Consider the following 24,993-nt stretch of genomic DNA (forward strand, 5'->3'; position numbering starts at 1 on the left):
TTATATATAATATACTTTTATAGTATATAAATTTGTATTTGTATATAAGATATATAAAGTATATATGTATATATATACTTTTCATGTATATGTATATACTTTATGTATTGATACTTATACATATATATTGATTTGATAGATATGAGTGGACTTAGCCTTGACATCATATGCTTTCTCTTTTTATTTCACTTTATGGTCTGCATTTTGTTTTGCTTTCTAAGTTGGTATATATGTGGGTTCATAGTGGTAGTTTAGGAAGTGTTAATATGTTTCATTCTTTAAGTGATTATCTTTATAATATTAAATATAGTAGACTTAACCCTCTACATGGTTAGTAGCAATTGACTGTCAGCTCTGCAAGATGCTGAAATTTACACACTTACTCTTCTGCCTCTCATTTTCCTACCATACCTAATTTTAGTTAATGGGGATAATGATGATGCCAACAATAATGACAATATTTCAGCTAATACTAATTACATTAATTTTAATATATGTTTCTGTCTTTTACTTGACTCATTAACCCTGAGTGGTAACTTTGAACTCTTGGCTTACCTCCCACCTTCTCTCTCCCATCACCTCCTGAGTTTTGTTAGTTTAAGGGTTTCCATGTTGTTATAATTCATTAAAATTTACACTGTTTTCTCTAACCTTAATTGCCACATGTTTTTTCATCTTAATCCTAAACTGAGTTGTGAAAAATTCAGCACCAGTCTCTCTCCCATAGTTTCTCCATTCTCTACTGGTTGGTGAAAGTTTAGCCTCAGTTTATTCCAGACAAGACCCTGGTAAACACATATTCCAGGTTATTAGAATTTAGTGCCGCTTTTGTACTTGAACAATACTGTGAGCAAAAAACTTCTCTATTTCATTCTTACTGAGGTTTTGTAAGCATGTTTCCACTGTCATCTAACATGACATGTTGCTGTGGAAAATTCTGAAACCAGCTAAATTTTCCCCCCTTAGAAAAGAAATTTTGGTTTTGGTTTATATTATTTGTTTGACTTTTTGTTTGTTTGTATTAATGGAGAAAGAGTCTTCCTTTACCTTTTGGGTTGATAATTCTGTATCAACGTTTTCTGAAATGGTTTGTATTTAAGTTTGAGTTTGGTTTGGTTTTGCTTTGTATGTAGACTTAAATATCTCATTTCTGAAAAAAGTTTTGCAATTATATTTCTCCAAATACATTTTCTATTTTTTTCAATACTCTCTGTCAAGTCCTGCTTGGTCTTTGTATGCATACCCGAAGGTCTGCTGGATCTACTTCATCTTCCATAGCTATCACGTTCTTTTTCCAGTTCTCAAGTATTCATTTCCATTTTGTTTGCTCGCTTTGCTAGTCCTGTTTGTAAGCCCATTTTTTTCTTCTGAGCAGTATCTGTTGCCTCCATGGGCTCCCTAATTCTCATGATGATGTTATGTTTCTCCTCCAGCTCTTCCCAGAGCTCTAATGGCTCATTTTTGTCTTTTTCAGTTGTCTTGACATTTCTTCCTTGAGCTCTTATTTTATTGAAGTGATGATTTTTCATTAGGGTTTGGAAGTTTTGTTGTTATTGGCTTGTTTGTTTGACTATGTCCATTTGCTCAGCACAGCTTCCATTAGCTCTATGGCTACACAATTTGATACATGTTCTTTGTATGTCTGTTTTCTCTAATCATTACCTTCATTTCTTGCAGTATCTTTGTAGAGCTCTTCTCATGGCTGCTTTTTTATTCTGACTAATATTGACTGAGATTAGGTCTTTCTTAATGAACTATTTCTCAGGAAGATTATGGGGCAGGGTCATCCAGGGGAGTCTTTTTTATTTACAGGGATGCACCTTATGACACGGTTGTGCATATGCCTGTGTGATTTATCCTTTATTATTTCACAGAAAGAAAGAAGAGATAGGTAATTGCAAAACTGATTAGTAAATCTATCTTATCCAATCTGCCTTCCCAACAGACAGCTTCCCGCAAAGATGGCATGCCTAGGTGTTTTCTTGTTTATACCACATCCCCTGTTTCTCAGTGGGACCAGACAGAGTCCAGGGATGGCCCTCACAGACAGCTCACCCACCATAGATGGGGTGGTTTCACCCTCTCATGAACACCATGCTCTGCCAACCTCATTTCAGGTCTTTGGCAACAGACATTTTTTGGAATCTACCTGCTCCTTGTTGAAACTTTATTGCACTTGATAGCACTTCCTCAACAAAGGTGAAGTTTGCCCTTCTGTTTCGCATTTTCCCTGTTGTTTTGGAATAATTTCAGAAAGCAGTAGGCAGGGCTGTCTTAACACCTCCATCTTAAAAGTAGAAGTCCTTTTTAAAAAACCATAAACACCTGTCTTGCTCTCTCTGAATCTCCAACACCAAATTCTATATCTGGGAAAGAGAAGATGTTCAAAAATTACTTGTTAAATGGAATGAATAAATAAAAGAATGAGCAAACAATTCTCAAATATAATAGTTGAGACAAAACTGCATTTAAGGTCTCTCTTCAAAAGAACCTCAGCAACTAATTCTCCTGGTTCCTCCTTGAAACAGCATAACAAGGCATATTTCCCAGGATGTTGTCCATGGTTCAGAAGTCTCCTGCCCACTTTTCTTTCATCTTTCATATTTCCTTAGCATCCTGCTGTCAGGGCCAAGTCAGAGTACCTAGGGTACTCTGAAACAGTGGATTATGTAGGAACACTTCATATAGTGGGTTTTTTTTTCTTTCTAGTCTGGTATCTAGCTTCAGTTTTTATTATTGCATTTTGAATTTCTTTCTCCTTGGGTCATTTCTGAAATTGGAAAGCTCTGTATCTTCTTTACCATAAATCATGATTCCATTCTGTACCTTGTTTTGGTAATGAATGGAGGTAATCATTCACATTTCTTACAGCAGTAGGCCCCCAAGTCTCACAAAGGTCTGGACTCGGTCCAGATGTAGCCACGGAGGAAGGAGCCTTTGAGAAATGGAGCACCACGGGATGTGGACACTCGTTGCTAGCCCTTGTGAACTCCTTGGGGGTCTTCAGATCAGCCTGGCTCAGTCCATAGAGCTGCCAAGTCCAGGCTTCTCTCTGGTTTCCCTTTCAAACTAGAGGAGCCTTTTGCTCAAGGAATCTACTTCTTAAGAATAAGACATATGTCTCAGACTGCCTTCTGTATGGCATATAATAGGCATTTGAGAAATATATATGTTGATTTCTGATTTTCTTTGAGTCTGCAGGTAAAACCAAAACCTGTCCTACCTGCTCCAAACTTCTCAGTATCTAACCTCTGGCCAGATTCCTCATTCTTTCTGCAGACCCTCAGTGGATGATTTCTTTTCTTCTCTGCTTTTGTCTTGAGTCACTCAAACTCCTCCAAACTGCTAATGTCCAGAGACATGTTGACTGCCTGTGGAGTGTCCATGGCAGCCTGCAGGACTAAGATGGGCAGCACAGCAGGAGAGGGAGGGCTTGGGAGATGCACACTCACCATCCATGTTAGCATTTCTAACAAAAGCATAGTGACCAGCCACCTGTGCCCAAAGCCAGGTGTACCAATGCCCTGTCCTTCCAGACATTCATTGATATCATGCCTACAGCCCACATCTCCAAAGCAGAACTCCCTCTTACCTGACTGAAAACCTATGTCCAGCCATGCTGTACCTTTGCCCTATGGACCTGGAAGGGTTTCCATTAGGGGCACCAAGCATCCTTGTTTGTCTGGAACAGTCCCAGTTTATGTCTTCTGTCCTATCTAATTAAGCATATGTCACAGTCAAAAGTGATTTTGTATGACAAATTATATGCTCTCCCTAGTTTAAATTAATGCTTAGTTTCCCAAAGGCAGCATGAGTCAGAATGCCTCTGGTTATAAGAAAAATTCTTCTCTTCTCCCCACCTTTGTAGAAGACTGCTAAGAGAACAAGGCAGACAGGGGCTTGAAATCCAGGCACACAAATGACTTGGGACAGGTGATTGGGGGAAAAATTGACACTAGTGGAGTAGTCAGATAGGCTCAGAAAGGTTTCACATGGGGCTCGAGAAAAGAACCTATCCCAAAGATTAGGAAGGTTTCCAGGCCCAGGGGGAATTTAGGATAATCACTCCCCAAGTCAGAAAGAAGGACATTTATGGAGGACCAGCAATTTGTGTGGTCGTCTTTTCTCCCTCTTGGTTCCTGCACACTTTGGCCAATAATGCACCAGTGATTTCTTTCAGTTACTTCATTTATGTCAATAACTTCAGGTCTTGAATCTGGTCATAATGGTGAACTATGCATGCCATTTACATTGGGCATAGATAATGAATCCTACTTTATTTCTTAATTAAGAATTTGAAAGTACCCCCAAATTACTGCAATTAACATGGATTTTTTCCTCATTTCTTTACTTATTTAGATGCCTGAAATTGCACCCTTAGCTTAAACCAATTGCAGAATGCAGGGCCTGTTAAAATATATAGTATTCATTAAAATATTTATTCTTCCCCAACAGTGAAGGTACAATTTGGAAATGGTGGTGGCATGTATGTATGCAAAAGGCTTCCAAAAAATATGTATCTATTGAATTTAGTCCATCCAGCTTGGTAATTTAAAAAGTTGAATTTATTGACAATCCTATGTGTGAGTGAAACAAAATAAGATTTTCAAAATAGTCCATTGTTATATTGACCTCAATCAGTATTATTGTTTTTCTTCCCAAACTTCTTGGGAAGATGAGCATCATCATATTTTCATAAGTTCAGCACATATGAAAGATAAGCCTAACAATGTGAGGATGGTTGAAATCTGGTTTCAAAACAATAGTACTTTGAATAAACTACTTAGCATCAAATTTGAAGATTCAATCTTAGTCTTCATTACTGGGGTTTTATATTTGGTTTTGGTTTTGTTTCTAACTGGTTTGCTTGGAGATGCAGCTCAAGACAGAGTGGTTGAAATTAACCAAAAATTTGCTTCAGAAACATCAACCTGTTGTTGTGGGCCAGCAGCCACTCCAAACTACAACCCACAGGGGTGTAAGTAGGTACAGAAAGCAACAGGGAAATAACATCTCAAAAGCCTTAAAAGATACAAACCCTTTGAAATTCAGCTATTCCACTTCAAGGAATTTATCCTGAGGAAAGAAGAATGTGCAGCAAGATGTAGCTACACTGACATTCATTGCAGTCCTGTTTATAATAGCAAAATAAATAAAATAACCACTGAGCAATAAAAGATTGACTTAACTTTAAATGGAATAATAAACAACTATTAAAAACTATGTGGTTTGTATTAGTTAGCTGTGGCTGAATTACCAACAGAACTTAGCAGCTAAAAACAAGCATGTATTATCTCCCGGTGTCTATGGGTCAGGAATCCGGTCATAACTGGGTCCTCTGACTCAAGGCCTCTCGCAAGGATGCAGTCAAGGGGTCTGAATCACCTCAAGGTATTTGATGGGTTCTGTTTATGTGTCAAGGCTTAACTTGGAAAGGATCCACTTCCAACTTCACTCAAGTAGTTGCTGGAAGGGCTTGGCTCCTCCAGGCCTGTTGGTTGGAGGTCTCCCTCAGTCCTTCTGCCCTCCTTTCCATAGGGCAGTTCACAACAGAGCAGTTGGCTTCATGACAGCAGGCAACCAAGGAGCAGGAGAAGGTGAACAAGACAGCAGCTGGAGTCTTTTTGTGACCTAATCTCAGAATTTACATCCCATCACACTTGCTCTACTCTATTGGTCAGAAGTACGAGTTCCAACCCCCATGCCAAGGGAGTGCGTTACGCATTGGTGAAGATGCAAGAGGATGAAGATCATTGGAAACCATCTTCGAAGCTGTCTGCCACACAGTTGAAGTTTATTTATTGGCAAAAAATATTCGTAATATTCAATGAAAGAAAAGCAGTATGTGCAATGAAAGAAAAACAGTATGTGCAGTGTGACCTCAGTTTTGTAAACTAAAAACAATAGAAAAATATATATCCATATATATGTGAATATTCATGAAACAATCTATAACTGTTCCATGGGTCAACTGTGGGTCTATATGAATAGTGGGATGACAGATGAGTTTTATGTTTTGTTTCCTAATATGTATTTTCTGTATTTTCTAAAATGAACGTGTATTGTTTACAATTTTTAAAAGAGTAAATGTTATTAAATTCAAAAACACAGCAATTTAAATTCTCTAGACTTCTAATGTCTGACCTCCACTGTCTGTCTTTACAGGACTGGTTCTCATTTACTACTTGAAATCATCTAAACAGAAGTTCACAAGACCCTTTAAAAGAACCCATTCATCCCACTGTGACAAAGCAAATTGTGAGTACATTCTAGAATTTATTGCTGCATTTGTTTTCTAAAGCAACTGTTACCACCAATAATGCTGCCATGGAAAACTAAAAATGTTTCCCCTCTGAGGTCTCTAGGACCACATGGGAACTACGATTGACCTGAGAGCGTCGAGTCCCAAGGAGATCTTCCCCTTGAGCCAGTGTCTTTCTCCCCAGCTCCATTCTGGTTGCTTCCAGACATGAGCTAGCATCAGCACATGGTGCCCATCCAGTCTGCAAAATTCCAAAGGGGTGGGTTCTATTTATATGTCAAAATAGACAAACAAATCTGATACTGCTGAACATATCTGCAGGTCTGTAAAAGGAGAGGGGATGGGTGAGTGAGAAGATAAAGTCATTAATAATCCCCACACTTCATTAGTTTTCCTGCCTCACACCACCAGGAGCTGCCTGAGCTGGGATGCCGCTGGTTCAGGGTTGGAGTGATTTGTCTAGTAATGAAAATGTTATCTTAAAGTCACTTACTGATGAAAACACTGTTTTGCCAAGTGTAGATTTATTGGTTGTTTGACAAGCAGACCAGCTGCTCTACACCTATTTAGGACTCGAAGGAAAACACTTAGGATGGGTGATGTCATATCCATGGATAAGGAAGGCAATGGTTTCCAAGGTGGCAGGGTATTAGTACTAGGTCTGAAATACTGATGGGTCTCTTTTCATTGGGGTCAATAATACAATAGCTTGTATAACAGATTACTTATATCTCAGTGGTCTAACAAAATAGGCCATTTCCTGCATATAAGGCAAAATGGGTGTTTGTCAAAGTGGTGATTCAGAAACCGGGTGCCTCCTATCTTGTGGCTTTACCATCTTCTAGAGCTTTTGAGTTTTATGCTGCATCTTCTGCATCTACCTGGTTGACAGGCAAGAATAAAGTGAAGAAGGCACACCCACCTCCTGCCCACCTTGATCTACAACTGGCACATATCCCATCCCATTGCTGGGAATGAGTCACATGGGCCTCACCTTGATGAAAGAGCCCTTGGGTTAGTCCCTGGCAGGCAAACCCTTCCCAAAGACTCTAGTCTTTGGTAGGAGAACACACATCATGGGGTCTGTCAGGAAAAAGTCATAGTGTTAGAGAGTTCTAGGCAAGGAAATTCTTAGCAGGCTTTCAGATATTAATCACAGAGCATGGATTAGTTGACTTATTAGTGACTCACTGAATTGTAAATCATTCTGCCCTACATGAAGGAACTTCTAATACCAACCATATAACTCTTTCTTGTACTTAGAGCAACAAGCCACTGGTAATAAGGCTCTAAAGATTCAAGTTGCTCTACCCTAGAAGGGCTAGGCATGCTTCCCAGTACTGGAAATCTGCAGACGCCACTGGGACCTCATGATATCAGCTTTAAAACCACATCTCTCTCTCTCTTTCTTTCTTCATTTTCTTGTTGTATAAAATAACAATAATAGGTTCTACCTTTTAAAGTTATTGTAAAGCCCCAAGTAAGTAATTCAAGAAAAGGCACAATGCACATCTCAACACTAGTGATTTCTCTGGCAAGATCCATGTACGATGAATAATCTCAAAAGTGCCTTACCAGCACTACCACAAGTGCTTATTCTTAGACTATTATTATTACCCCTAGACTACAATTACAGTGATTAGCACCAGCACCAATAATATAATCATAACATTTCTCCAGTGCTTTATATTTACATATTTGACTGACATGACAACCTTATAAAGTAGAAAGGAGACTCGCTGTTACCACACCCATTGCATAGGTGAGAGGGCTGAGCTTCACGGAGGTGAAGTGGTAATGACTCAGGTCACATGACAGCCCACATAGAGTCACCTCTTGGCTCTCAATCACAAGTCTTTTAAGTGGGAATAACACTACTACCCCAAATGTAGAATGGGATCTTCTTGGAATAAATGGAATCATTGAGGAAACCTAGTCTCACCCTCTCAGTGTTCACGTGAACTGGGGTGTATTTGAGGGTTGTTCTATTTGTGCTCCTGGCCTTAGCTTGTCATTTCTCCTTCAAGGTTGGTTGTCGATTGCACCTGGGTCAGGGATTGGGATACTAATGGCGGCCTTGGTGATGTCATTTTACAGGGGCCATAATGTAGAGGGCTATTGGAATTTTCTCCAAGGAGCGTGTGTGGAGCCCCAGAAAGGAGGAAAGGGGGGCACTTCTTCTCCACTCTGGCACATTTGAAGACATCACTGGCCAGCATCGCCAACCTAGTGACAGACCAGAATACATTTCTAGGTTTCTTAAGGTTTACTTTCTTTCACTGAACTCTTTGGCCTCTTCTCAGCTAACTAATGATTAACTCTTTAGTGACTCTTTTGTCACTAAAATAGAATTTTTTTTCTATTGAGAGCAGAAAAAGAACTGTTTCCTTTGCCCCAGGTTTGCAGTGTAAGATCTCTGGAGAGCGTTTGACCATGCATTGAGTGGCTCCAGCTGCCAGGAGCAGAGAGCTATAGTGGACACGGGTCTCCCTGTAGAGAGCAGCCTCCGGCCCAGACCTGCAGGCTGTGATGCCGTCATCTGTCAAATCAGTGGATGACACCCACCCTCTCCGCCTCCCCCCCTTTATTATAGAAATACTGAGAACTTGGGGCTCAAACAAGTATAGAGCAAGTGCTTTGAAAAGCGTAACATGCTACGCTTGTAGATAAATGTAGCAGAGAATTGTCATTATCACTGTGCTTTTGCCATTCTTACTTTGTGGTCGGCTCAGCTTTTCTTAGCACAGAACAGTTAATGAAGTGGCAACTGTATTGGTTCCCCAATAGGAGGGTGAAGGGGCCAAATGAGGCTCTATTATTTTTACCCCATTTTAGTGTCCGGTTTGTCTTTTTTTCACAACAGCTATGTCTAGGGGGTTTATGAGTATTTTAATTATAGTTGCATTTTATTATACTTACTCCTAAAAAATCAGACTAAGATCAGTATTTTAAAATCCTAAAATGGTGAATTTCCCTAAAAGCTGCACTAACTTTCACACAGCAAGAACACTGGTACCTTTGATTCCATCTCTTATCTTGGCATCTATAACTTTTAACAAATTATTTTCGGCATAACCAAAAAAATGTTTTAAATTGTACCTGCAGGTCCACTAGTAGAGAGAAAAGTGACAAAGTCTATTATTCATCAGGCTTTAGTTCATAAATTGTTCACCAGCAGAGATGCATTTTTCTTGTGATCATGAGGAGTTATAGGGAGTAGGAGATTTAGAAATGGATGCAAAGACAGACTTGAAGAGCCAGAGAGATGAGAAAGAAATTCTCACTCCTGACACGGTGCACGGTGGTTCTGCTGCTTCCTGCAGCATCTCAGATAGTCTTGCCTCTGTATCATCATCAAAAATACAAGCCAACACTTGCCTCATTGGAAGGAAAAGATAAATGTTGCAAAGTAGGGAATGTAGCCCATCAGGGCCATAAAATGTCAACTTGAAAGGGGTTTTGCAAGCATATGGCCTGAAATAACCACTTTATAGATGAGATAACTAGGTGAAGAGTACACACAGTACTTCACACAGGTGAAGTACACATTCAAGGTCACACAAAAAGTATTAAGATGACCCCTAAAGGGAGTATATTAGCTTCCTATTGCTGTTGAAACAAACTACCACAAATTCAGTAGCAACACAAATTTATTATCTATGGTTCTGTAAGTCAGAGATCTTACACTAGTCTCATTGGGCTAAAATCAAGGTGGAGGCAATGCTGCGTGTCTTTCTGGAGACTCAGGGAAGAATCCATTTCTTTGCCATGTCCAGCTTCTAGAGGCTGTCTGCATTCCTTAGCTGTGACACGTTTCTCCGTTTTCCTAGCCAGCAATGTTGACTCTCACTGATCTTTTTTCTGTAGTCACATCTTTGGCCACAGCTAGGAAAAGTTCTCTGCTTTCAAAGACTCAAGTGATTAGACTGGGTCTACTTGATTAATCCAATATAACCTCCCCATCTTCACATCAGTAACCTTATGCACATCTGTGCAGACTCTTTTACCATACAGAAGGTAACACATTCAAAGATTCTGGGGAATTAGGATGTGGACATCTTTGGGTGGGGATGGGCATTATTCTGTGCATGGGGTAGGGATGAAGTTACTGAGAAAGAAGATGGTGACTCAACAGACAGTTGGTTGATTGAGCGAGAAAATCTGTTGCAATTTACAGTCTCGAGGCATCCAACTCTAAGTGAAGACTTACATGGTGGAAGGACGAGTGTTCTCAGAACCACCCCAGAGTAGCTGGGCTGCAGGTTTGCCACCAAGCCTCAGCTGACCCATGGGCATCCTTAGAATGGGATGGCCCTTCAGAGTTGTCATGAGGGGCCGGGACTTTAAACTCTTTTCCCTCTGATTGCTATGACCACAACAAGCAGTCACAGGATATGGGCTGCCCCAAGGAGGGGTTGTGACTTGGGCACATTCTCTCTTCTGATGAGAAGGACTCCCAGCAGCTGGGGGAATGTGTCCTTCATTCATGAAGGAGGATCTAAATAGATAATCACAGCTTCTTCTAAAGCACCAATTAATAGATGTCAGGTCCATATTTGAAAAAATAATAATAAAGTCAGCTATGATCTGTTTGGGTGCTACCTGATTGAAAGATTTCACAAAGTGGTCCTAGACTCAGAACTTAAATTTCAGAAGGAAAAGAGTCATGTGCTTCATCTACAGTGTAAAGCTAAAGACAAGATCTAAAAGGAGAGTTGAACCCTTGGCATTAATGAACATGGATCAAGAGCAGGCAGGGACCACATAGGGATTGGAGGGTGAAAATGGGTCGAAAATGGGTCAAAAATCATATGGACCCCAGAGGGAAGGACATGCAGATCATGAGTTCTGGGGACTAAGATCCAAATCCAGGTCAAAATCCAGAACTGTCCAAACCACGGCAGAGAAGTGGACCTTGGGAGAGGCTAAGAGCAGGGGTGTGAGTGCTGATAGTGGCTTAGCAGGATCCCAGCAACTTCTAGCTGAAATTGGTGGTCAAAACAGTAGAGTCCAGCATTAGCTGCAGAGGTGGTCTGAGAATAAATATGAATCCTGTTTCAATAGAACTGAGGAAAGGGCAAGATCCTAATTACCAGGGAAAAGGGTACCCTGTATTAGATGAAGCAGGTGGGCTACAGTCTCATGTCATCTGGCCCAGAATGTCATTTGGCCCAAGCCCAAGTCTGATTTTGGCACAAGAACAAAAGATGCTCCAGTTGTCTGAGTAGCAAGGGTTAGAAAGATGCCCGGGCATTGCCATCTGGTTGCTCCTAGGGAAGTCCTTCCGTGGAACATCACGGCTGACCTTAATGATCATTTTAACTGAATAGTATCTGTAAGGAAGGCACAAAGACTGGTTGGCTCCTGCCCTAGAACCCCCAAGGCTCTCCCTCTGTCTGGTCACTGCTGAGTCCAGCACCTGCCTGTTTGTCCAGACAGACATCAGGGACTCCCCACCACCTCCATTTCTCCACAGCCAGGCTGCAAGGCCCAAACAAGCTGGTATCTAAGAAAAGGACTGCCTGCATTTCTAGAAGACTGTAGAAACTGTATTAGGAGACAAAAGAGGTGTGGCTCTCCTATATGCCTTTGTTCATGTGGCAAAGTACTTTAACCCAGTAAAGTTCATTGTCTTCATGTAAGTTAGTTCTTTTACACCTCTAAGTATCAGCAAGGACACAAATAATGCGTTACGATTCTTACCAGGCTTCACATTTTACTAAATACTTTCATCCAAGGTAATAGATGAATTTCACAATACTACTTGGAGGATGGGATTATTCTGCCTCCTGAAAAGATGAAAAAAATAGAGATTCAAAAAGTCTGAGTGATTTACATTAAGTCACAAAGTTAGAGTCTGAAACTAGACCCAGGCCTTATGAATCCAAGTTGCCTCTGATACACTATCATGAAAACTCTACCCCAGCAGAAGACCTTTGTATCTTGCAACCCTGGAAGTTTGGGAGAAAAGAGAGTCAGGGAAGGGAAAGAAAGCAAAAGTTGAAGAAAAAATCATCTGACCTTCACACTTCATTAGAGGCCAGTCCTGAGGGTATTGTTTTGAACTCTCGACTTTACCTCAATGTTTTTGACTCTACAGAGCATTCTCACACCCTTCCCTCACTTGATCAGCTCAGCAAACCAGCAAGGCAGGCCGAACAGCTCTGACAGATGAGGAAACCTCATCCCAGAGAGGTTGGATGGCTCACCTAAGAAAAGATGGCCATTTGGTGGCAGAGTTGGAGCTGGAGCCCAGATCTGTGGAATGGGAACGGGATAGGAGAAAAGCACCTGCCGAAAGAGGTCGGAAGGAAGCATCTCATTAGATTAATCAAAATTCACATACATTTCACAGTATATATGCCAGACCAGTATGCTATATACCTTAAACTAATACAGTAATGCATGCCAATTACGTCTCAATAAAAAAACTGGAAAAAAATAAATTAAAAAATTCATATGAAAGTTAACAAGGACCAAGAACAACGAAAAGGATTTTGAGAAAGAACACAAAGAAGAACGGTTTATATCACAGATATCAAAACACATGGCAAAACAGCGTGATAGAGGTATAGATACAGAAACTAATGGAATAAACTAGAAAGTCCAGAAAGAGACCCATGCATTTTTGGAAATTTGGTACATTAATAGGGGTGGTTGCAAATAAGTAGGCAAAGTGTGGACTGTTTGATATTTTTGTTACAACAGATGGCTCTCCGTTACTGGAAAATTAACAATACAGCTCCATTTCATACACAAAATAACACAAAATATTGCAGATAAACTCCGGATGGATATAAGGCTAAAAGTTGAAAAAAAAAAAAACTTTTAAACTATTAGAAAACTCAGCAAGATTTTTTATATCAAATCAGGGAAGGATTTCTTAACATTGAAAAAAAAGCACAAAAGAAAAGGTAAATACATTGGATAATGTTAAGAGTTAAAACTTCTCTGTGACTAAAAACACTATGAACAAGGCCAAAGGACCCGTGAGATAGAAGAACATTTGTAACACATTTGATCAAGAAAGGACTGCTATCAAAATAGGCGGGGCAAACATTATAATAAGTAAAAAACAAACAGCCCAATAGGAAAATGGGCAAAATACATAAATATAGGCAATTCACAGAAATGTAAATAGAAATGACCTATAAAAATATGAAAAGATGCGCTACTTTACTAATAATCAGGGAAGTACCAATTAAAGCAGAGATAACATTTCACACCCCTCCAACTGTGAAATATTGCATAGTTTGATGTGCCCCGTTTTCGTGGGAAATGGGCACTGTCATGCTGGAGGGGGTGCACATTGTTTTAACCCCTTCAGACAATAATTTGGAAGTACCTTGTAAAAGTGAAGATGCACATCTTCATGACAAGTTTTATGTCTAGCTATATACCCTGGAAAAACTTACTCCTATGTGTAATATGACATGTAAAAGGATGTTTGTTATTGTGCTCTTCACAATACTGGAAATCTGGAAACAATCTAAATGCTTATCAATTGGGCAATGGAAAAGCAGCATACATTTCAGAGCAGTGAGCCTCAGTGTGCTAGAAGCATGATTTTGGAAAATCCAAGTTGAGTGAAAAGTATCAAATCATATTAACATCCCCTTTACATGCATGTTTAAAACATAAAACAACGTTGTCTATTACATATGGATTTAAACCTGTCTGTAGTAAAAGCATAAAAACACAGAAAAAGACCCATGTAAGTTCAAGAGAATGATTTCTGGGACAAAGAAGGAGGATCATAGCTTCACAGTACAGAAAGGGTTCAGCTGAAACTATGTTTTATTTCGTAAATTAAAAAAAACTAAAATTCAGCAAGATGTTAACATCATAACATTTTGTGCTGTGGATATTAAGTGTTTGATACTAACCAATTCAGGAAAGAAGATAGTTATTCACCACCAGCCTTTCTTACCTCTGGTGGAAATGAGAAGGCAGTGGGGAGCAGAAGTCAGTGGGAAACAGAACTGACAGCTTTGAAAATTATTTTGGCTTTGGGTTTCTGCTCGTGCACACACACAGAGACAGTTCCGCACACGGGAGCGGTGGGGTCATGCAAGAAGCGCTGCCAAACAAAAGAGTCAAGGCACGCGGGGAGCCCCCACCAGCCCCAGCTCTGCCCAGGAATCAAGAACAACATTCTGTAGTTAGGCACAGGGCCCAGGAATGACAATGGCTTAAATACAATAGGAGAATATTTGTCTGAACTTAGAAGAATTCAGAGGTAGGCAGTCCAGGGCAAATGTGACGGCCACACCATGTCCCCAGGACTCAGATTCTTTCCATCTTTCTGCTCTGCCATCCTTAGACACATGAGCTCCATCTCCAGTGTCATTTCACGGCCTGAGATGGTGCTGCAGCTCAATGCCCTCCAGGTGAGAAGCAGGAAGAAGTGGGGGTGGAAAGGGCAAAATGGTTCTTATTGGCTGTCTCTAAAAATTCTTGCCTGGAAGTCCTTAACTAGCATGGACATTTTATTGGGCATCTCTCACTCCAAAGGAAGCTAGGAAATATTTTCTTAAATTCAGTCAGCAATGTGCCCAGCTAAAAAGTGGGAGCTCTATTGCAAAGGAGGAAGGGGAAAGGCTAGTTGGTTACAGCTAGAATACCTGCCACAGTCAATAGTAACTCATTGTGTGTCCGTGGACAAGGGTTGGACTCTGGATGTTGCTTACCTGTCCGTGCAAGAAAAAGCATCGACGAGGTGGTTTCCACAATGGAGCCAATCATCTTTGCTGTTCACCACTCCCGACTTTGGTTAGTCTCTACTTGGGACAAATATTCTTGAAGCCCTGGTCTACCCATTCAGCTTCACCAGGGATAGGACTGAATAATCTGGTAACCTGTTTCTCCCCCCATAGTTTGGTTCTGCCCTTCTGCTTCGCACTTCCCATTCTGTAGGACTTGCATTTCTCTTCCAGGTTTATCAACTGCTAGGAGCCCCCTGGCTTGTGGCAGGTCCTCGGAGACCACTTCATCTCCCTGCCCACTATCAAGAGCGCCTTTCACGCAGAGAATCAAGTGCTTTTATTGAGGACAGGCCTGAGACCATTTGTCCAATGATTCACAGCTTTCTATTTTCAGAACCCTTTCTTCAAGTGAAAACTTTGTGAAAACCCAAGATAATAAATAAAATGAATAAAATGATGGGGTAGGTGAAGGAGCCCCAGGTCTTTTCAGAACACACTCTGCTAAGAGAGCATCTTGCACTTATTTAATGAATGAAGACATTGCTACCTCAAGACTAATTCAATGCTCCCTGGTCATACAGCCCGTTGCAACAGTTACATTAATAACAACAGCATTAGCTAGCACTCACCTCTGTGCAAGCACAGCTCTGAGTGGTTTACATAGTTTAATTAAACCTTGCAATAATCCAGTCAGTTAGTCAAGGGCAGAGCCAGGATTTGAACTAGATGTTCCAACTCTAGAGACGTTGCTTGGAACTACTACAATATAAGCAGTGAACCACAGAGCTTAGTAAGAATTCTAGTCTTTTACTCTGGGCCAAAATTCTCTTCTGTGAATCACTTTATACTGGTTACATAGTTATCGATTCTGGGTATATCTCTTAATTTCACTTTCCTCTGTGCCTCATATCTATTTTTTCCATGTACGCATTAGGCATTTGATAAAGACTTGATAAAATAGCTGAGCTTAGGGAATAGGGACCAGCTTCCCTCACATAAGGCTTGATGGGATTTGACTTGGCGCAGAAAGGCTGCTGCCTAAGAACTAAATGGAAACATCAAGCCACATCCTTGATCCTCTAAATGGAAAGCGATGTTCTCGCCAAACTGTGTCTGCAGAGAGCAGCTCAAATGTTCTGGGTACTGTCACCTTTCAAGTGAGTCCCTGACAGGGCAGAAAGTGAAAGTGCCTTGTCAGTGTACTGCACTTCTTTCCCTAGACGGGTGGCTTCGGAAGGGCTATCCACAGACCAGGAAGGAGAGAGCTGGGTGACCACTTATAAAACTAAAGTTGGCTCTCCAGGTCCACTGTCCCATCAGGCAGTTGAGCTCTGCAGGAGGAGTTGTGTACTCCAAGTTGATGCCACTGTACTTTCATGCTCCCACCCTTAGCTCTGTTTGCTGTCCTTCCTCATGTCCACAGTCACTCATCATCAACCCTGCCAAAACACACACTGCTCCTTGTTCCTCACTGTTTCACCAACATCATCTATTCATCTGACCAAGCCAACGCTTGGGGTCCTCTCTGACTCCTCTTCCTCCCTCCCCACCATCACAGACACAGTCACTAAGCCCCATTGCTCTTGTTTCCACAAGTCTCTCGAAACTATCCTTTGCCCTCCTTAGTCTTAGCTTTAATTTGTTTCCAAACAAACACCCTCCAATCCATTCTTGGCTTAACAGAGCCAGAGCTTTCTAAAACAGAATTGGATCATGTCATACAAACATCCTCTTTCTTAATGGTTCTCTGTCTACCCTTTGGGATAAAGGCAAAACTCCTAAAATAGCAGGCCAGGTCCTTCAGTATCTGACCACTGCTGGACTCCCAACTTCACTTTTAGTTTCTTGGATTGCATATTCCAGCTGCCAATGCATCATGAGCTCCCTAAGTTGTGGTCCTTTGTGTGTGCTGCTTCCTCTGCCCAGTGCCCTCCCTGTCCCCACCTCTCCACCAGGATTTGCCATGCGTGAGTGAGTTTGGGTGCAGGGGAGCAGGAAGGAAGAGTGACAGAAGAAGGAGGAATGAAAGTGACAAAAAGAGAAGCCAGGCATGTGGAAGGAGGAAGAAAGTTAAGACAAAGTAGGAAAATTGGGGGGGGGGAACAAAAGCAGAAGTCTTAAAATATTGTTTCTAAGACCCTGGTGGCCCTTTTCTATTTAAACCAAACTGAAGGGTACAAACTTCACTTGACTGACCCCACTAACCACTGCAGAACTCGCACCACCACCAGGTGACCCTACAGAGCAGCATGGGGAGCCGGAGCCTTGAGGTCAGGTTGGAGAAGGGAGTAAAGCCAAGGCCGAGACTGAGCCCTGACCTTGGGCTTCCGCCAGTGTACATCTGCTGGGGCAGAGCCCACCTTGCCTTGTTACCGAAGTGAGTCATTCCCACTTCTTCCCTGGTCCTCTGCACAACACCCAGGAAAGACACCCTCATTAATAACCTGGCTCCCGCTCTTGAGCAATTTCAATGGCTTACATATGATGACTCATAAGAGATACCAACCAAATTCAGGACTCAACTGGTAGAATCATTAATATCTTCAATTTGGCAGCCAGTGCTTCATGGAGAAGACTGGAAAGGACACGCAATGCCTACGATGTGAGACCAAGCCCCACTCTCCCAGAACCTGGGAGAGCTCCAGCTCACAAGTCTGCAGCTTGCTGAGATCTTGAGGCCACCCAAAGGCTTTAGTAGCTGATAGGAGCAAAGGCCCAGAGAAGCTCCGTGTGACAGCACCAGTTTCCTGAGAGGCAGTGCTTCAAGTCCATTAGCATGGTAATCTGTTTCCAAACCAGACAGTTGAAGTGGAAAAGATGAATAGCAGAGGCCATTCCCACCCCCAAGGACAGCGTGACTCCTGAAACCAACAGCAGATGATAAGCACAATTCTTCGTACATGTCATTTATTTGATGCTCACAACACTGTATGGGAGAAGTATTACCCTTGTTATACAAAAGGATTGGAAAGTCAGAGAAGTGACATTCCCAAGGTCACCACATTAGTGGCAGAGCCAGAATACAAACCAAGCTGAATATCAACAGAGCCCACGTCCTTTCCTGCACTACACCTCCCTTCCTCTCAAGCACCCGAAGGGTGTCAGTCCTGTAAGGTGCGTCAGGGCTAGTCCGCCTGACAAGTGGCGGAGTGAGATGCACGTGGAAGATGAGCCTGAGCTCCTTGGCTCCCAGTTTGACTCTTTCCTCACTATGTCTCATTGCTTCCTGGACTCATTTGACAATCTACTTAGCAAAAAAATTTATAGATATATGTATATGTATATATATATACACACACATGTATATGTATATATATACGTACTGAGTCCTTACAAACAGCCCAGCACCATGTAAGGCCAGTGGGGATACAGCAGGCTGAAAACAGAAGGGTCTCTGTCCCATGGAGCTCGCATTCAACTGAGAAGACAAACATACACACAGACAATCTACCAGGTGGAGAGCAGTACAGCCTATGTGGGATGAGAAAGCAGGGGGAAGGAGAAAAAGAACAGTGGGGCAAGAGAAAGGGATATTATTTCTAAAAGGATGGTCAGAGAAGGCCTTTCTGTTGACACCCGGCTGTGAGCATCCCCAACAAGATCCATTTCCACTTGGCCTACATCTTGCTCGTTCCCACCATGTGGAACTGGACCGACAATGAGCACGTTAGACACACAGAGACCAGGCAGAGGGTCCCCAGAGAAGGCAGGATTCAGAAGTAAGCCCTAGTCTGCCACAGTCCTGCCATGGGAAGGTCCTCACAAGTAGGGTAGGTGTGTGCCAGCTGGGTTGAGGAGCAGAAAGGACTTTACAGAGTGGACTGTCCCCAGAGAACATGGTCCCATGGCCCAGGATCTCAAGGAAGATGTGATCACGGTCTGGCTCACGGCCAGCCTTGGAAAGCCCTCTGAATACCTTCTGTTAGAAAGGGAAATTGGGGCTGAATGTGACACTTGGAGGATTCTAGCAGAAGGCTTTTCAGTGTGCATCGGCATCTCATTGAGCATGTTTCCTTCAGAGACAGGAGGTTTATGTACCTGGGAAAGGTACTAAAAGTAAAACAGTAAGAAGATTCTGTGCCTTAGAAACAACACAGAAGTCCATTCCTGTCTGAGGTCCAGAAAAAAGCTTTATACAGAAATTGCCAGATGTAATCCATTTTATAACTGTAAAGCAATACACCTGTCCAGTGTGTGGTGCAAGTTTTCTAAAAGGTTCAGCAGTCAAAGAAATCAACAATAAAGAAGACTGCTGCCCAAATGCATTTCTGTATTTTACTACTGAAATCATCCCAGGAGAATTCTGTGGGGCTGGGGGCTCAAGGAAAGGACAGAGTCAGTGCCAGATGCCGGGAAATGGGGGGACTCAAATGGACTGGGAAGGGTGGCAAGAAGCCATCAGACATCAGAGCCAAGAGGCCTCGTGCCCAGAGGTGACAGAGCAGCTCTGGGTGGTGTCGCTTGCCACTTGCTTCAAGCGCCACAAGCAGTACTCCAGATGAAACTGGCAGGAAATGTGTGCAAAGCTAACACTGTGCATCCTCACCTCTCCCTCCCATCACTAAACCCTGCTTCAGGAGACTCTCAGGTGTCTGAAGTCTAAAGGTGACCCTCCGTCTCAGCTCAGGATTCACCCCTCCTGCCTCCTAATTAGGCTCCTTCCTCTCAAGGCATCTCCCCCTTTCAATTAGATTCTTCCTCCTCAAACACATCATCTCCTGTGTTTAAGGCCAATAGAGAGAGAGAGAGAGAGAGAGAGAGAGAGAGAGAGAGAGAACTTTACTTGGCCCTGATTCCCCCAGGCTGGCATTCCATCCCCCCTCTCTCCTTAATTGCCAGATTTTAAACCAGTTCTTCCATTCACACTGCCTTCCCTTCCTCATCTCCACCTTCTTGAGCACCTCACTGTCTGCTTTCTGGTCCCACAATTCTATAAAATCTTCTCTAACTGCCAGACATGCCAACTTGTGCAAGTCTTCAGTCCCAACAGTATTTGTCACTGTTACCATCTCCTGGATTCAACATCTTCAAATATATGCTTCCTTTGGCCGCCATGCCCCTGTCCCCTGGTTTCTTCTGCGCCTCACCTTCCCAGTCCTGAGACCCCCAACCCCACCACCGCCTGAGTCCTCCACTGGTGGAAAAGAGACCAGAATCATCTAACTCCCTGGTTGGTCTGATGTCACTCACTCTTCAGAAAACCGATGGAAGTTTTAAAGAATCTCTCCAACTATGATTTATATATACATCTACATGCATATGCAGTTACATATACATATATAAACATTATTTCAGGGGTGGCTCGCGGACTCCCCGAATTAAGAGCCCCTGTCACAGAGAATAGCCTTTGGTACAATGTGCGATGATGATGTCACGTAGCTGTTCCATGTTGCTTTTAAACCACGTGTTTGTAGTAAATTCTTGGCTTCTAGGGGAGCTGGAGTGGAGTAAAGCACTTCATCAGAAGGCAGGAGTCCAGGGATTCATCCTAGTTTTCACACCTTCTCGGCTTGAATAAGTTACCTCTCCAAACCAAAGTTAACTCCTCTATAAAAATGGATATTATAATTTCCTCTCTGCTGCTCAGGATGGTTATAAAGATCAAATGAGATCAGGAATTTGAAAACATTTTGCAAATTTCAAAGCACTACAGAAATGCTTACCATTGAAATTACCTTCGAGATGCGCCAGAAGGGTGTCAGTATGGGTTTTAATCTTATCTTGGACACCATGTTAGGATTTGACCTGGCTCCATTTCCCAGTTTGTAAACTGGAGATGATAATAACTATTCTGGCTACCTCATAGAGCTAGTGTGCATCAAATGATATAATGAATGTGGAGAGACTTTGCAACTCAGCAAGACTGAGGCGCCTGCCGTTTCTCATCCTCCTCTTTGTCCCTCTCCATGTGCATTAATTTGAGTTCTATGAGCCCAACAGAGGGAAGCTGGGCTCACAAGAGTCCCTCCGTGCCCAGCGATGGAGCATTCCTCTGAAATGCCTCTAGAGTCGAATTAGGCTCCAGTGAGTTAATCATGGATAATGTAATTATAAAAAGCAGCAAATAAATTGATAATAATTGGCTACTTATTATTTTTTTAAAGGAAGCATGGAGAGAAAGAATATAGTGTGTGAGAAAGATTATCCTTTGCAGAAATAATTGCTCCACCTGGCCACTTGGCCCATATACAAACCCATCCCAAGGAGTGCTAGTTTCTCATGGCACACTGGTTTGCTGTAAAATATTTTCTGACCTGAAATTCTGGCTTTACCCTGAGGCATGGGTGTTTATAGCACCTAGTACGTGTCCAGGTTTCCAGATCCCCAAGAAAGAGCATGGCAGCTGCTCTACCCTTTTTCCTGGGCTCCACTGTGCCTGGCTGAGGTTCAGAGTGGTAGAGATGAGAGACAAACCAGCCAGCTCAAAGTGGATGCCTCTCTGCCTTTTCACCAGGTTTTATCTAGTTTTCAGAAAGGGAAGGGATTTCCATGGTGCTGTGGGAAGGGGGAATAGACTGTGATCTGGGGAAAGACAAGCAAGGTCGCTGTCAGAGTCAGAAAACACAGCAAGAAGCCTTTCTCAACCGTCTGTAGGACCTGGAAGCTATGATGCTGGCACTTCCTTGGAGAAGAAAGGAACAATGGGTGAGCATCTTGCACTCCATGTGCAGGAGAAGAAGAATAAGAAAATGGGAGGGAGGCTAACATTTACAGAGCTGAAGAGATTATCTACCTTATTTCATTCAATCCACTTAACAGTACCTTCTGGCATGGGTTTATTGTCCCATTTTACCAAAAACAAACCTGAAGGTCAGAAAGGCTAAAACCTGCACAAGATCATACACAAAGTAAGGGAACACCAGAACTCCAAATGCCAGGCTATTTCCACTCTAGCAAACTGGTTTACCAAAAGTATCAGAGGCCATTCCAAGTACTAGATACACCCAGGAGAAGATCAAAAGTGACTCTCCAGTTGTGTCCTATCCACAGGCATTACCCTTGATAAAGCACGTTTGATCATTATGTGACAGACACGTACTACAGTTGAGTAAGAAGATTCCAATCTGAGACTTGCATCTGCTACTTACCAGCTTTATAAACTTAACTAAGTCTCTTAAATTTATCTATAAAATCAACATAACATTATTTCTCTGGGAAATGTATAAATTGGGTGTAGCTCAAGTACAACAATATTTGTGAAAACGCTTAGTCGCTGCTTTGTCATCACCAGGTAGAGAAAGTAGCATTGCCTCCATCCACAGGGCTGCAGGTGAAGGCCATGTCCCTGGCGAGGGCCAGAGAAGTCCTGACACATTGGATAAGGATGAAACAGAAGCCCAGAAGGCAGCCAAAAATCTGAAAATTAGCTACAAGGTCACAACAGGACTGGCTGTGACAAGGCACCCCGCACAGACTGCTTAATACCATCCTAGGATCATAGGGGTCCCAGAGTCTTGGGCAGAGCTAAATGTCCCTGTGGTATGTCAAGTGGCTTCTGCCCTGGGGCAAGGAGCGTCATGGGGGAGGAAACTGGCACGCCATTTCAGCTGGCTAGTACAAGAATATCCTGAAGCATGAGCTCCAGGTCTGCTGCTTTTTTTCCCTTATCTTTGGATACGATATCCTGGTTTTATGGCTCTAGAGAAATGTATAGGTTATAAGAGCCTAGAGGGAAAGAATTCTTGTATGTTATTGGGTTTCTCATAAAATCTAGAAGGGCATGGGGCTCAGATAAGTGGTCCATAAGGGCAGGAGGCTGTGCCGTCCTTCTGTGAGTTCCCACAGCTGACTTTGCCCATAATGAACTGTTCATCAGGCAGAAGACACAAGAGTGCTTATTATACAGGCAGATTCCCAAATTCCTCTCCTAGAGATTCTAATTCATGAGGCAGGGGTGGGACAGAAAGCACCTTTAAGAAACTTCCCATTGTTTCCAGTGCAGGTGAGACTTGGAGAAAAAGCTTTGAGAAACTCTTTGATCATTCATTGTTTCACATTCCATCTTGTACTGAAATGACCTGTTTATGGTTCTAACTCCCCTAGCAGAGTGTAAGCTCCTGCAGGCCAGGGCCTGTACCCTCTCATCCTCATACCTTACAGCCTAGCAGAGCACCTTGCACAGTGTAGGGGTTTTGATGGGCTTACTAGGTCTGGATGATGAGCCCTAAAATACTTCCCATTCCCACAGGAACACGTTTCACATCTAGAGTCTGTGCCGTTGACAAGGGCCACTGAATCCCCATTATCATAAATATGGAAACAATACCAACTCATGGGATGCCAGAGTAATAGAGCTCAAAGTACCCAAATCCATTCTTCAACATCCATAAAGCAAAGGCCCAACTCTGATCTTTGCAATCATCTGGATCTGTAAGATCATGCTCTGAGAAACATCTTATTAAAGGTCACCTAATAAATACTACAGTGTGCTTTGCAGCCACTTTGTAAATAAGAGGACTAAAGCCTAAAGAAGTTAATTGACATGGTCAAGGTTGTACCATGAATCAGTGTCAGATCCAGAACTCAGACCCAGGGCTCTGGATTTTCTGGGCAGTGCTTCCTTAAAATCACAAAGTTGTGAGAAGGACCTATGTTTTGGTTCTTTTTTTTTTTAAAGAATGATCAATAAAATCTCCTCTTTTTTTAAATGCCTCTACTGCTTGCAACAGGAACATTTATCACAAGCAGAAGAAGCATTTTAAAATTCCCTGGACTGCTCTAACCAGGGACCTGGGCCATGGTAAGTCTTCCCCAGAGCCCCTTGGAATTCTAAGAAGGAAACTCAATTGGAGTTAATTAAATGTGTAATTACTGTTGATCGTGGCAAGTGTGCTGCTTGTAGGTCCAGATTTATGTGCAGGAGCGTGATAGTGTTTGTGACACATCAGAGTGTGGTATATGTTTTGAGGATCCTGGGATCCTTGACTCGGCCCTGGATTATTTCATAGAGGCAGGTTTTACAGGATTGGGGCATGGCTGCACCTGGCTGCAGTGGGTTCACAGAACAAGCTCTACAAAGGGTATCCACCTCCGAGTGATGCACAAAATGGAGCCGTCCTGGGCCTGCACTCACTGAGGGGGCTTCCCTTCTGCAGGGTCACATCCTTTCTTTCTGGCTACATGCTTAGTCAGTCATGTTAATGTGATTCAGTGCCTGGTGTTCATGCATCCACCTTCCCCTTTACACTCTTGGTTTTGGAGGTTTGTCCCTCTAACACTTTCTGACTCTAAGTGTTCCTGCTACTGTGTCAGGCTCCCTGCGAGATGCATTCCTCTAAGTCAGTACTCAGGCCTCATCTCCACTTTTTTTCTTTATGCAAAGCCCCCTTTGCTCCTTCTTGGCAACGCTAGTTAAAATGCTGAATCGCAGAGGTGGGCGGATCCCATTAGCAGTGGATCCAATGGGAGAGGCAGTGCCCTTTCCTCCTTGCCCACCCACAGATGCTAACGATTTGAAAATAAACCTCTCTGATCCCTGGCGGGTTGATCAGCTGCAGGGCAGTGAGTGATGCGGATTCAAAGTGAATTTCCCTGTCAACTGTGCTCCTCCCGTGATGCTCCCCATACCACAGGAAGTGGTGAGGCAGGAAGGATTGCGAGAGGATGGTGTCCATCTTGCAGGTTTTGAAGCTAAGGATCAAAGCTGAAGCTGACTTACCCCAAGTTAGTTAGTAATAGAGCCCCTTCCAGATCCCACGACTTCCCGTGCCTGGTCTCCTGGTCCTTAGTCCTTACTCTCTCTGATCACGTCCTCATTGTAGCTAAAGAGTACTCACAAGGTTGGCTGATGTGTCCTCAGTAGGGCGGAAAAGAAGGAGGAGGAAATCTTTGTTTTCATCTCCTGGAATGTTCCAGTGTTTCCAGCTGTGGCTACAGTTCATGACTGCAGGGATTTTTTGCTTGTTTATTTTCTTTTGAAAGATTGTATCTCAATTCCAGCAAACTTTCCAGCAAACAGTACTTTGAGGCAGCTGGGGAAGGGAGGGCTGTTCCTTCCCTGTCATATGTCCTTAAAATAACACAACA

The 24,993-nt window shown here is 42.6% G+C and overlaps 1 long non-coding RNA gene across 2 annotated transcripts; it reads right to left on the bottom strand.

Moving 5' to 3' along the window:
• Positions 1 to 452: 452 nt before the first annotated feature.
• Positions 453 to 24,993, bottom strand: LOC130684147 (uncharacterized). Of its 2 annotated transcripts, XR_008998337.1 has the most exons (4): positions 24,626 to 24,993; positions 7,257 to 7,345; positions 3,593 to 3,716; positions 453 to 2,366 (listed from the first exon to the last, which is right to left on the bottom strand). It is a non-coding gene; the product is annotated as an uncharacterized LOC130684147 (long non-coding RNA). The 2 variants fall into 2 exon arrangements; XR_008998336.1 differs by lacking the exon at positions 7,257 to 7,345.

Source organism: Manis pentadactyla, chromosome 6, assembly GCF_030020395.1.
Source record: "Manis pentadactyla isolate mManPen7 chromosome 6, mManPen7.hap1, whole genome shotgun sequence".
NCBI lineage: Eukaryota > Metazoa > Chordata > Mammalia > Pholidota > Manidae > Manis > Manis pentadactyla.